The following is a 12,658-nucleotide window of genomic DNA, read 5'->3' on the forward strand; positions in this document are numbered from 1 at the left end:
GAATGATAACTTGCAATATAAGAAAGTAGAAAGTAAATAAGAATATGATATGAATTAAAGACATTAAGGATTGGAGATGTTGAATCTTCCTGAATCAATAATTCTCACTTCTCTCTTAATCATGCAATATTAGATCTCTGGTAGATCATAAGTAATTGAACTCCAATCTCTTGTTAATTCAATTTCTCTAACCATGATCAAATGCAATTTTCTTGATCTAATGCTCATGAAAAGAGGTGAAGCATAAATTATGATCCCAAGCCACACAACCTTCAAGATCCCAATTCAGATTGATTACGTGTCACACATCAGGTTCTGAATCAGAATCAAAAGAATTGTAAGAGAAGAGTATTAAACTGAATTGCTATGATTCCTTTCCCAAGGCTCTCATAGTATTTAACTAGATTCAATCCTTCTTCCGATAGGATTGAATCTGTGAAGAGGAAAAACTCTCTCCTAGATGAACAAGGCTTGAATTAAGAAGAGAAGAAAACAAACATCAATGCATTATAATTTAACAGAGCTTCTCTCTCTAATGAAGAGAGGAATTAGTGATTCATAGCTAAAAGAAGTATAAAATAGAATTCAAAAATGAAGAGAATGGAAAAAGAAGATGTCCCTCCGAGGTCCTCTATGAAGTCCTCACTCTACTTTTATATACTACTCTAGCCCTCCCAATTCAAATTCAACTCAAATTACAAATTTTACATTTCATTTCATTTACTACACCTGAGGCTTGCTCTCTGAATTGGATCTTGTTGGGATTTTGAATAGAAGACTTCAAAGAGATTTTATTTTGGCGTTAGTTACACTAATGCTTTGAAACTGACAGCGTTATCAATGCTTTCTTGCTGAGGCTCCAAATGATTCCCAGGGTATGATGGCGTTAATGAGGATAATGCCCTCAAAATTGGCGTTACCAACGGCCAGCACAATGACCAAATGTAGCTTCAAGGGTCTAGACCTCATCGCTGGCGTTATTATAACTAACGCCACTCTTCCTTAGTGTTACTAACGCTTTAATCTCAATATGCCACTTCATGCAGTTGTGCGTACGTACATGTGATGCGTACGCACAAATCCTCCATCTTGCGTACGCATCAATGATCTATACGTACGCACAAGTCCACTATAATGTGTATGCATGACATGTGCGTACGAACGATTGCAAAAGTTTCCATGCATTACTCGAATTGCAAGCACTACCATTGAGGGCGCTTTGTTGTCTTGGCGTTATTAACGCCCAAGTGACATGCTCCAGAATCAAATCTTGTGACATGGGAGTTGCTTGAGAGGGACGCTTTGTAACCTTGGCATTACTAATGCCACCCTTGATGACTCCACGCATGCATGCAAGGTTGGCTCAAAGGTTGTGGCATGGGCGTCGCTTGAGAGGGCGCTTCACAGCCCAGGCATTAGCAACACCCCTTCATGTAAGCCTCCAATTTCTAATGCCAGTGCCATCTTGGAGGGTGCTTTGTACACCAGGCGTTAGCAACACCTTGCTTGCTTGCTTGCTTTCTTCGTCCATGTTGCATAACGTTGGCGCCACCTTTGGAGGCGTGGTGCAGGAATTTGAATTTCCCACAGCTTAACCAGCAAGTGCACCGGGTCATGCAAGTAATACCTCAGGTGAGTGAGGGTCGATCCCACAAGGATTGTCGGACTGAGCAAGCAATGGTTGTCAAGTTGGACTTAGTCAGGAAAATAAAAAAGGGTTTGGTGAGTTGCAATTCGCATAAGACAGTAAATAAGCAAATAAAGAAAGCAAATAAAACTCTGGTGTGAAAACAGTATAAGAAAACAATTAAAATCTTGGAGATGTTTATCTTTTCAGATTAAAATGTCTTACCAAATATTTTAACAATGAATGATTCATTCTATGACAAAATTTAAATGTCTAAACCCTAATCTGTTAGTGATTTAGCCTCCTCTAACCTTCATTAACCGCCACTCTTGTGGTAACTTAATTCTGATTAGAGGGTCAAGTTCAGAAAACTAGTTTAGCGCCACGAAAATCCTAATTACCCAAGACTGTCACATATCTAAATTAGTTCATGCAATTAGCAATTTAAGAGGAATTTGTTTTCAAGCTATAGTTCAAGCGAGATAACTCTCTCGAGAATCACAAGAACTCATGTAGAAAAGGGTTATACTCTCGTTCCACCCAGTTCAGAAGATTAAAAACGAAAACAATCCTTAGAATTGAATCAAACATAAATTAAAATAGAAGAATAATAGTTCTAATCCATAGAAATAAACAGAGCTCTTAACCTTAACTAGGAGGTTTAGTTGCTCATGACTTATAGAGAAACTAGGGTTCTTAAAACATATGGTAGGAAGAAGAAGATCCTTAAACTAAGTGATTTTTTCCTTTTAATACTAACATAATTTGAAATGGAAATAAAATAAAAATAATAAATTATAAACCTGAAATCTATTGTTTGTAATTGAAAATTACAAAATGAAAATAAAATAAATCTAATAAGTGCTAAATCCACTTGAGAAGCCAAAGAGAGGGTGAAATTCGTCAGCTACTGGCGTTTAATGCCAGAATGAGCGTTAGACGCCCCAAGGGGAGTGTTGGCGTGCTGGCTTTGGTCCCTTTCTAGCGCTAAATGCCAACTGGGCGTTTAGTGCCCAGGGAGGGTGCTGCCAGCCTTTCTTCTTTTTAGCTCTAAAAGGGATTTTTGCACTAAAATCCAATAAAACTAAATAAAATCTAACAAAAAAAAAACTAGAAAATGACTAGAAAAGGGTATAAGATGCTCACGCATCACAACACCAAACTTAAACTGTTGCTTGTCCTCAAGCAACCAAAAATATATAGGACCAAGAAGAAAAAATGTTGAAGGCTTTAAGTTTTCATTTAAGCTCAGGTTTAGTTACTGAATAGGGCTTATAGAACTCTAGTTCTGAGCAGCTTTGGCATCTCACTATCCTTTGATGCTTAGAAATATCAGCATCCTTTGGATTAGAACTCGGATGATATTATAGATTCTCGTCCTTAGGCTCTAATTGATTCTTGAACACAGCTTTTGTTTTTCCTTGGTGCTTTGCACCTTGAGCCTAGCCATGACTCTAAGTGTCTTGTTTTCAAGCTTAACTTGATACATAAACACCACAAGCACTTAATGGGGAACCTCTTGGGTTTGAATTTTTCTTTTCTTTTTATCCCAAACAGTGGTGCTCAGAGCCTTAGGCATACTCTGTAACAGCAATGGGTCACGACTTTAGGTGCTTAGTTTCAAAGGTTACTTGACACTTTCACACCACAAGCATACGGTTAGGAAACTCAACTCTTTTGAGCTTTAGATCAATTTTTAACCCCCCTAACCATTGATGCTCAAAGCCTTGGACCCTTTTCTTTTGAAAAGTAAAGAAATATATATGAAGATTAAGTAGGAGTGAGTGCTGAATTAAATGAAATAACTTGAAGAGGGGGGCTTAGCTAATGGTGCAGGGAAGAAGAAACAAGCAAAAGAATGTGGAGGCACAAGAAGATGAAATTAACATGATTTTAGATATAGGAATAGAAGTCATGTAATGCTATATATAGAGAAGAGTGATAGTGGAAAGAGAATAAGATTGTAGATTCTATATGGTCATGGGGAATAGCTACGGTTTAGAAGAAGTGACAAACTGAAAGTGCTTTTGACTAGCGTGTAAATGCATGTGATTTCCAAGGAAGCAATTCCAAAAGCCTCAAGGGAGTAGATAAATGTGAATGTTCAAAATGAGTTGAATGCTTTTGTTTTAAATGCTTCAGGGAATCTTCAAGTTGAACAAGAATCTGCTGGTTAAAAAAATCTTCAGGAGGGAATATCATGAAATTTAAAATCATAACAACACACCACACTCATAAATGCACCAAATTGAAGTCAAATATATTACTAGCCATTAAGCCCCAAAAAAAATTGCCGTTTGGACACCAAACTTGTCTCTTAGCAAAGGCTATCTGAATTCTTTTGGTTTTTATTTTGAATGTATTCAAAATCTCAAATATGCCTGTGGAGTGGGAATTTGCATTGTATGCATGTGATGGAATTGTGTGTGAACATATAAGAACTAACAAGAAGTGAAAAGAGAAGGTTAATGAAAATAAGAAATATCTAAACATAACAAAAGTTTAAGGCAAAAGAATAATGAAAGCTAAAGAATAACAAGAAATCAAAGAATATCATGGTTGGGTTGCCTCCCAACAAGTGCTTCTTTAACGTCATTAGCTTAACGGTGTAATACTCTTTAGTTGAGGCTGTGTGTGATCCTCTAGTGTTCCAAATCCTCTCCCAAATAATGCTTAAGCCTGTGTCTATTTACTATTGATGAGCAGATATTTTATACGCTTTTTGGCATCATTTTCATATTGTTTTAGTTATGTTTTGTTTAAGTTTTATTATATTTTCATAGGTTTTAGTGCTAAATTCACAATTTTAGATTCTACTTTGAGTTTTTGTGTTTTCTAATGATTTCAAGTAATTTCTGGCTGAAATTAAGGAGTTTTGGCAAAGTCCGATTCAGAGGCAAGGAAAGCGTAGCAGATGCTGTCAGATTCTAACCCCCATGCACTCAAACGAGAATTCCTGGAGCTATAGAGAACCAAATGAAGCATTCTTAACGGCGTTAGAAAGCTAACTTCTAGAGCTTTCCATAAATATATAATGGTTTATACTTTTCTTCAAAGGAGCATACCCATATTTGGCGTTGAACGCCAAGGAGTTACCTCCTTTCTGGCGTTCAAAGCCCCAAAGGAACCTACGCCAGCGTTGAACGCCACATTCCACCCCATTCCTGGCATTCAATGCCATCAAGAGGCACAAGGCAGTGCCAATCACCCCCCAATGGGCGTTGAACGCCCATTCCTCAAGATGGACGCCAAGCTCAGCCCAAGTACTCAACCAAAGTGGGCCCAAGAGTGGATTTTCGCACTTCTAGTCTAGTCTATCATAATTTTGTACTTCTTAGTTATTAGGTTAATATATATAGGGGAAGATCACCCTTGTTGAGGAGCTTCTTCCACCACTTTGAATTCAAATTACTTTCTGTAAGCTATGAGCTACTAAACTTCCTAAGTTAGGGTTAGTAGCTCTGCTGATTCTTATGGATTAATAATATTACTGTTTCTATTTCACTAAATGTTTGATTTTATTCTCTTGTGTATTTTCGTTCTTCATCTCATGAATTGAGGATGAACCGTGACATTCATCCTTGTTCTACATGGGTTCCATGTGAGTCCTGACCCGGATAGCATTGAACCACAGCTAGAGAATGCACTACGGATTCCAAGAGAGTGCCTGGGCGACTTTGGATAAGTGACATAAAATTTCGTTGACCGTGGGTTGCTGAGGTCTCTGTGGCATTAAGGCTAGAGTCAGAGAAGCAACATTCCCTGATTTGGAAGATCCGACCTTGTCTGTGGCATTTTGAGTAGGATCATGAAGAAGAGTGGATTGCTTAGGTCTTCACCTTCGGCTATAGCGGTAAGCCATGAGTTAACTTGATGAGGATGCTACATGAGTTGCTCAGATATGATGGACTGCTATGGTTTAGAAGAGGCTAACTTGATGAGGATGCTACATGAGTTAGTCAATTACGACTGCCATTGAATGAATCATTCGTTATTGAAGTAGACAGTAAGAAAAGTTAATCTGGAAAGAATACGCATTTCCAAAGCCTTAACTGAATCTATATCACTATTTTCGCATCAATCTGTTTTTCCGTTCTTTACTATTTTGTTTCTGCTTTCAAACAAACAACCATCATTTCTAATCGCCTGACTAATATTTACAAGATAGCCATTGCTTGCTCAATCCAATAATCTCCGTGGGATTCGACCCTCACTCATCTGAGGTATTACTTGGACGACACGGTGCACTTGCCGGTTCAGTTGTACGGAGTTCAATTCCGCACACCAAGTTTTTGGTGCCGTTGCCAGGGATTGTTCGAGATTGACAAACAACTGGACTATCTTGTTGCTTACATTAGGTACTTTTTGAGGTTTTATTGCTCTTTTACTTGTTTTCTTGTTTTCTTTTTCAAAAACTTTTTCAAAATCTTTCTTTTCTTTTTCTTTTGTTTAAGTCTTGTGTCAATCTTTAAATTTGGTGTCTTTTTAGTGTTTCTTTGTTTTTCTTTCCTAAAATTTTCAAAAATTGTCTTGAGTGTTCTTCATTGTGTTCGAATTATTCTTGATATTTTTCTTTGTTTGATCTTAAAATTTTTAAGTTTGGTGTCTTTTAGTTGTTTTTCTTCTAATTTTCAAAAAATTAGTGTCTTTGATCTTAAATTTTTAAGTTTGGTATCTCTTAGTTGTTTCTCTTTTTCTTAAAAATTCGAAAATCCAAAAAAATATCTCTTTTATCTTTCTTTAGTTTTTCGAAAATCTTAGCTATCTTGATTTAAAATTTTAGGTTTAGTGTTTTCTTGTTAGTCAAGTTAAATTTTGAATTTCAAATCTTATCTTTTAAAATCTTTTTCAATTCTTTATCTTATCTTTCTTATCTTTCTTTATATTTCAAAAATCCTATCTTATCTTATTTTAAACTCAAATTTTAAAATTCAAAATTCAAAATTTAAAATCCAATTTTCAAATTTCAAAATCAAATCTTTTTCAAAATTCAAATTTCAAAATTTTAATTCCAAATCCTTTTTAAATCTTTATCATATCTTTTTACTTTATATCCTTCCTATCTTATCTTCTTTTAAAATTTTAAATTTTAATTTCGTATCTTTTTGAATCTTTATTCTTTTAAATTTGCATTTCAAAATCTTTGTTTGACTTTCTCTTTCACATTTTCGAAAATCACATTAAATCTTTAAATCTTAGTAGTTAATTAGTTGCTTAGCTTTTAATTTTCCTTACTTTCTTCTTTATTATTATATCGAAATAAATGAATAAATAAAAATAAAACAAAAATATCTTGATTTTGAAATCTCTTTCTTCTTAATTTTTGAATTCTCAAGCATATATATCTCTCCATTATTTCGAATTTTACCTCCCCTCTCTACCCTTATTCTTCTTTTCTTCTCGAGATATCTCACTGGGAGTTCTCTACACTCTGACATAGAAACTCCCATTCCTTCTTTCTTGGTTTTCTTTTTCTTGTTTATGAGTAGGAAAAGAGATAAAGAACCTCTCTTTGATCCTGATCCTGAACCTGAGAGGACTCTAAGAAGGTGTTTACAACAAGTCAGAGCACAACACTTTGGAGGAAACCTGACAGAGCTTTTCAAATAAGAAGCTGAGAATGCAGACATGGCAGCCAACCCTAATGACAGAGGAGACGCAAGGAAGGTCCTAGGTGACTTTACAGCACCCACTTCTGATTCTTATGGACGAAGCATCTCTATACCTGTCTTTGGTGCAAATAACTTTGAGCTGAAGCCTCAACTGGTCACTCTAGTTCAACAGAACTGCCAGTTTCATGGACTTCCACAGAAAGATCCCAACAGATTCATATTTGATTCCTTGTAGATCTATGATACTATCAAGACTAATGGAGTGGATCTAGAAATTTACAAGCTTATGCTTTTCCCCTTTGCTGTAAGGGATAGAGCTAGGTTATGGCTGGATTCTCAGCCTAAGGAAAACCTAAACTCTTGGGAGAAGGTGGTCAATGCATTTTTGACCAAGTTCTTTCCACCTCAGAAGCTAAGCAAGCTTAGGGTGGAAGTTCAGACCTTTAGACAAAAAGAGGGTGAATCCCTCTATGAAGCATGGGAGAGGTACAAGCAACAAATCAGAACGTGCCCTCCTAACATGATTTTAGGAATTTATAACCACAAACTAACTGGCAAGTGCACCGGGTCGTACCAAGTAGTAACTCAGGTGAATGAGGGTCGATCCCATGAGGATTGATGGATCAAGCAACAATGATTGAGTGATTGGCTTAGTCAGACAAATAGAAAATGGTGTTTGAAGGTTCAAAAGCATTAACAGTAAATTCAGAATATCAGAAAGCAAGCACTAAACAAGTTGTGAATAATATATGGAGAAACAGTTAAAGCTTCAGAGATATCTATTTTCCGGATTGACTTTTCTTACTAACTATTTTAATCATGCAAGATTTAATTCATGGCAAACTATATGTAACTAAACCCTAATTCCTTAGACCTTTTTAGTCTCCTCTAAAATTCATCAACCGCCAATTCCTTGGTCACTTAATTCCAATTAGAGGCTGAAGTTCAATTCTAGTTTATATGCCACAAAAACCCTAATTGCCCAAATATAAGAGGATTATATGTCACGTATCCCGTTAAGTCCAGATAATTAGTAGTTTAGGAGAATTTGTTTTCAAGCTATTGTTCCAGTAAAGAGCTTTTCCAAGTTATACAAGAACTCAAATAGAACAAGGGTCATACTTCCATTCCACCCATATTCATAAGATAAAGAACGAAAATAATTCTTGAGATATAAATCAATACATGAATTAAAATAGAAAAATAATAGTATCAATCCATACAATAGACAGAGCTCCTAACCTTAACAGTTGAGGTTTAGCTGCTCATAGTTCAGAGAGAAAACTAGGATTCAAAAAAACTGTAAATTGCGGAATGAGGTATAAGAGAAGAGAGGAGCCCGAAGGGCTGATTCTTTTCCCTATTATATCTAATCCTAATTAATGTAAAACTACATTTCCTAAAACTAAATAATATCTTTTCCTAATTATAAATAAAATAAGATTTAATCAAAATTTGCAAAGCCTTCACGTGTAGTGCATCCTGGGACGAGTGGGGACCATTGGCTTCATTAAGGGTGGCGCCAAACTTGGAAGAATCCAAGTTTGGTGTGGATTGGTGCGTAGCCTTTCTATGGAGTTCTTGTGTTGGTGCCAAACTTGAGTAAACTCAAGTTCGGCATGGGGATGGCAGCACGATTTCCTTGGGGCTTTTGAGTTGGCACCAAACTTGAGCTTCCTCAAGTTTGGCGTGAAGTGGTCCGTACAAAATGGAAGAAAAGGGTATACTATTATATATCATTGGAAAGCTCTGGAAGTTAGCTTTCTAATGCCGCTGGAGTCAAGGAGGTCGGAGTTGACAGCATCATTCGCTTTCTTCCTTTTCTGCTACAAAACTCCGTCAAATCCATCCAAATACAACCTGAAATAAACAGAATTGCACACAAGTCAAAGTAGCATCCATAGTGGCTTAAAGATATTTAAATCTTGATTAAACTCAACAATTTGAATGCAAATTCACTAGGAAAAGATAGAGAAGATGCTCACGCATCACAACAGCAAACTTGAATTGTTGCTTGTCCTCAAGCAACAAAAACTAATACATGATTAAGATGTGAATTTGCATGAGAGGTAAGAGTTCAGTTATGCTGATGTATCTTCTTAAAGTGGGGTTTACCTATTGTAATTCTGAATAGTTTTGGCATCTCACTCTCCTTTGAATCAGAGGAATGTCACTATCATTTGGAATTAGAATCCGGATCATATTATGAATTCTCTGATCTTTATACTTTAGTTTAATCCTTGAACATAGTAGATATCCTTTAATTCTCAATTAACTGGTGCTTTGCACCTTGAGCCTAGCCATGACTTTAAATGTTCTGTCTCAATGGTTAATTGATACAAGAACACCACAAGCACTTAACTGGGGAACCCTCGTGAAGTTCTGATTTTTCTTTCATCTACTTCCAGACATTGGAACTCAAAGCCTTTGGCATATTCTGCTAAATGCATTTGATCTCGACTCTAAATGTTCTGTCTCAAGGATTATTTGACACAAGAACATTACAAGCATATGACTAGGAAAAAAACTCTTTGAGCTTTTAATTATGTCTGACATCCCGAGTCATTGATGCTCAGAGCCTTGGACCTTGCTTTTTATTTATTTAATTTTTTTTCTTTGCTGTTTCTTTTTTGCTTCAAGGATCAAGTTGTACTAACTTCAGAAAATTCATAATATTTCTCTAAACTCCTATTCCTTATACATCAACATCCTTTGATTCAAATTCAAACATGCACAATTCATGTCATGCATTCAGAATCACAGAGAATACTACCACATTTGATTAAACGAGACTACTTTCTGTTATAAACTCTCTTACACATGCATTACATCATTTTTTTCTTTTTATATTTAAGCTCAGTGAGCGGTACATGAGACAAAAGGAATTTTTTTAACTAAAAGCAAATAACAAAATGAAACTAAATATAAGAACTGAAAGTACTAAAGATCATGCAGGCAATCAAAGCAACAGAAAACAGAAGCCAACAAAATAAGAACGGATGGGAAAATAGAATGAAAGGATCTCAACCACCTCAGTTATGCTAGTGTGCTCCTCCATGAAGAACATTCATCTCCCCATGGTACCACTAATGATAAGGTAAACAAAGAGCACGCTCCACAACACCAAACTTAAAAGTTTGCTTGTCCCCAAGCAAAGAAAAACTTCAGGGTGTCAAAAATTCCTTTTAATTGCTCCTGTTCCTGTTCTAATCACTCTGCATGACCAAACACATGTAAAACATGAAAAAGTTCAAAAAAAAATTGAGATAAAGTAATTTAAAACTAGAACTAAAATAACTATAATGCTAAAATCAAAATAACTATAAAATTAAAACCAAAACAACTGCGAAACCAAGGATACTAGTAGTTGGGTTGCCTCCCAACAAGCGCTTCTTTAATGTCACTAGCTTGACACTTGATTGTTAAATTTTCTTCCTCTTCTTCCAGTTGGTTAAAAGAAATGTCTCCAAGGGGGGAGAGGTGAAAATTAGTGCCACCTGATATAAATTCCTCCTAACAAGCTTTCTTTTATTGTGGTTAACTTGATTCACCTTGCTTGTTGGAGTAGAGGTTGGGTTATTTTTTGCTGACCTCCTCTTTTTCATGGATATTTTCTTCTGGTTCTTGGTCAAAATCCCCTTTTCAGTGCTTTCCTTGGTTGCCTTCACTTCTTTGATTTCAGATCTTGGGTGTTGTGTGATGGTTGAAGTGTACCCTTCATCAAGAATTTCTTGAATTAGTGGTTCAATAAACTCACCCTCTATGCTACTATCTGCTTCATTAGGACCAAGGAAAGCATATTCAAGTGTTGGGGGAGAAGACTTCAATTCAAATATGGGCAGCACATTCAGATTTTCCTTCTCAAGATCTTGCATGCATAGAATTATAGGGACTTGTATGGCTTCCTCCAGAATTATTGGAATGTGCAAGCATAGAGTGTGCATGGCTTCCTCCTTTGTTTGTGTATCATCCTCCTTTGTTTGTGCATCTTCCTCTTTTGTTTTTGTATCTTCCTCTTCTTCCATCTGTGAGGGTGGAGAGTTCTCTAATTCACTGGAGTATGAACTCCTTTGATTGATTTTCTCACTTTCTTCCATAGGATCTTTCATTGTATCTCTTGGGAAGGAATTTGCTTGTTCCTCATCCTGGGGCTTGATAATCAACTACATATATTTCTCTATATTTTTTACACTCATCTTCATATCATGTATGAATTCTTTCTTGTGAAGCTCAAGAGCTGATGGCTCTTGATATGAATAAGAAGGAGATAATGGTTCTTGATAAGAGTAAAAAGAAAATGGTTCTTGGTATGAATAGGGAGATGGTGGCTCTTCATATGGGTAGAAAGATGATAGTTCTTGATATGGACAAAGAGGTGGTGGTTCTTAATATGAATTTGGAGATGGTGGTTCTTGATATGAATATGGAGATGGTGGTTCTTGATGGATGATGATTGGATTTTTAGATGGTATAGAATTTCACAAATGAAATCTCATCGAAGTATAGTTTCTAAACCAACACTAATCCCTTCATACAAAAATTTGTTTGTCACAAGCACAAACCCCTAAAATTATAAACCAAAGTATTTAAACCTCGGGTCGTCTCTCAAAGGAATTGTAGGGTAGTGTTCTTGTTATTGGTCATGGACATGTATATTTTGGGGTTTTGATTAGGAAACAAGAAAAGTAAATGATAAAGGGAAGCAAGTATAGTTTCTAAACCAACACTAATCCCTTCATACAAAAATTTGTTTGTCACAAGCACAAACCCCTAAAATTATAAACCAAAGTATTTAAACCTCGGGTCGTCTCTCAAAGGAATTGTAGGGTAGTGTTCTTGTTATTGGTCATGGACATGTATATTTTGGGGTTTTGATTAGGAAACAAGAAAAGTAAATGATAAAGGGAAGCAAGTGAAAAAAAGGTCTTGGCAAGGTTTGGTGGTCAAGGATCTATATCCTTATCACTAACCACAAATGATAATTGCAAGGATCAATCCCACTAAGTCATCCTCTAACAAGTAAAGGAAAGTCAAATGAGCTATATCAATCCAAGTCCATAAGTCCTAGCTATTTACTAATTGAATTAATGAGAACTAGAGTCGATGGCTATCAACTATCAATCACTTGGACATTAGTAACTCAAGAATTTCTAAGTTACCTTCCCAAGCCAAGAACATAAAATTCTACTCTAACATACTTTCAAGCATTTTGACAAATACTTGGAAGGCACAAAAGGAAAGCATAGTAAATTGACAACAAGAATAAAATCTAACAACAATTATTGCAAGAAATTAACAACAACAATCAAATAGACAATTATTAACATGAATTACCTCAAATTGAATTGAAAGAAAAATAAAAGAAACAAGAGTAGATCAACAACAAGTATGGAAACAAAGTATAAGAAATTACAACAAA

General features: G+C 35.8%; 1 non-coding gene across 1 annotated transcript; it reads right to left on the reverse strand.

Annotated features, from left to right (window-relative positions):
- Positions 1 to 7,657: 7,657 nt before the first annotated feature.
- LOC148552876 (small nucleolar RNA R71) lies at positions 7,658 to 7,766 on the reverse strand. Its single transcript, XR_015892730.1, has one exon. It is a non-coding gene; the product is annotated as a small nucleolar RNA R71 (small nucleolar RNA).
- Positions 7,767 to 12,658: the final 4,892 nt, after the last annotated feature.

The sequence above is a fragment of the Arachis ipaensis genome, chromosome B7 (assembly GCF_059453495.1).
Source record: "Arachis ipaensis isolate K30076 ecotype BB chromosome B7, ASM5945349v1, whole genome shotgun sequence".
NCBI lineage: Eukaryota > Viridiplantae > Streptophyta > Magnoliopsida > Fabales > Fabaceae > Arachis > Arachis ipaensis.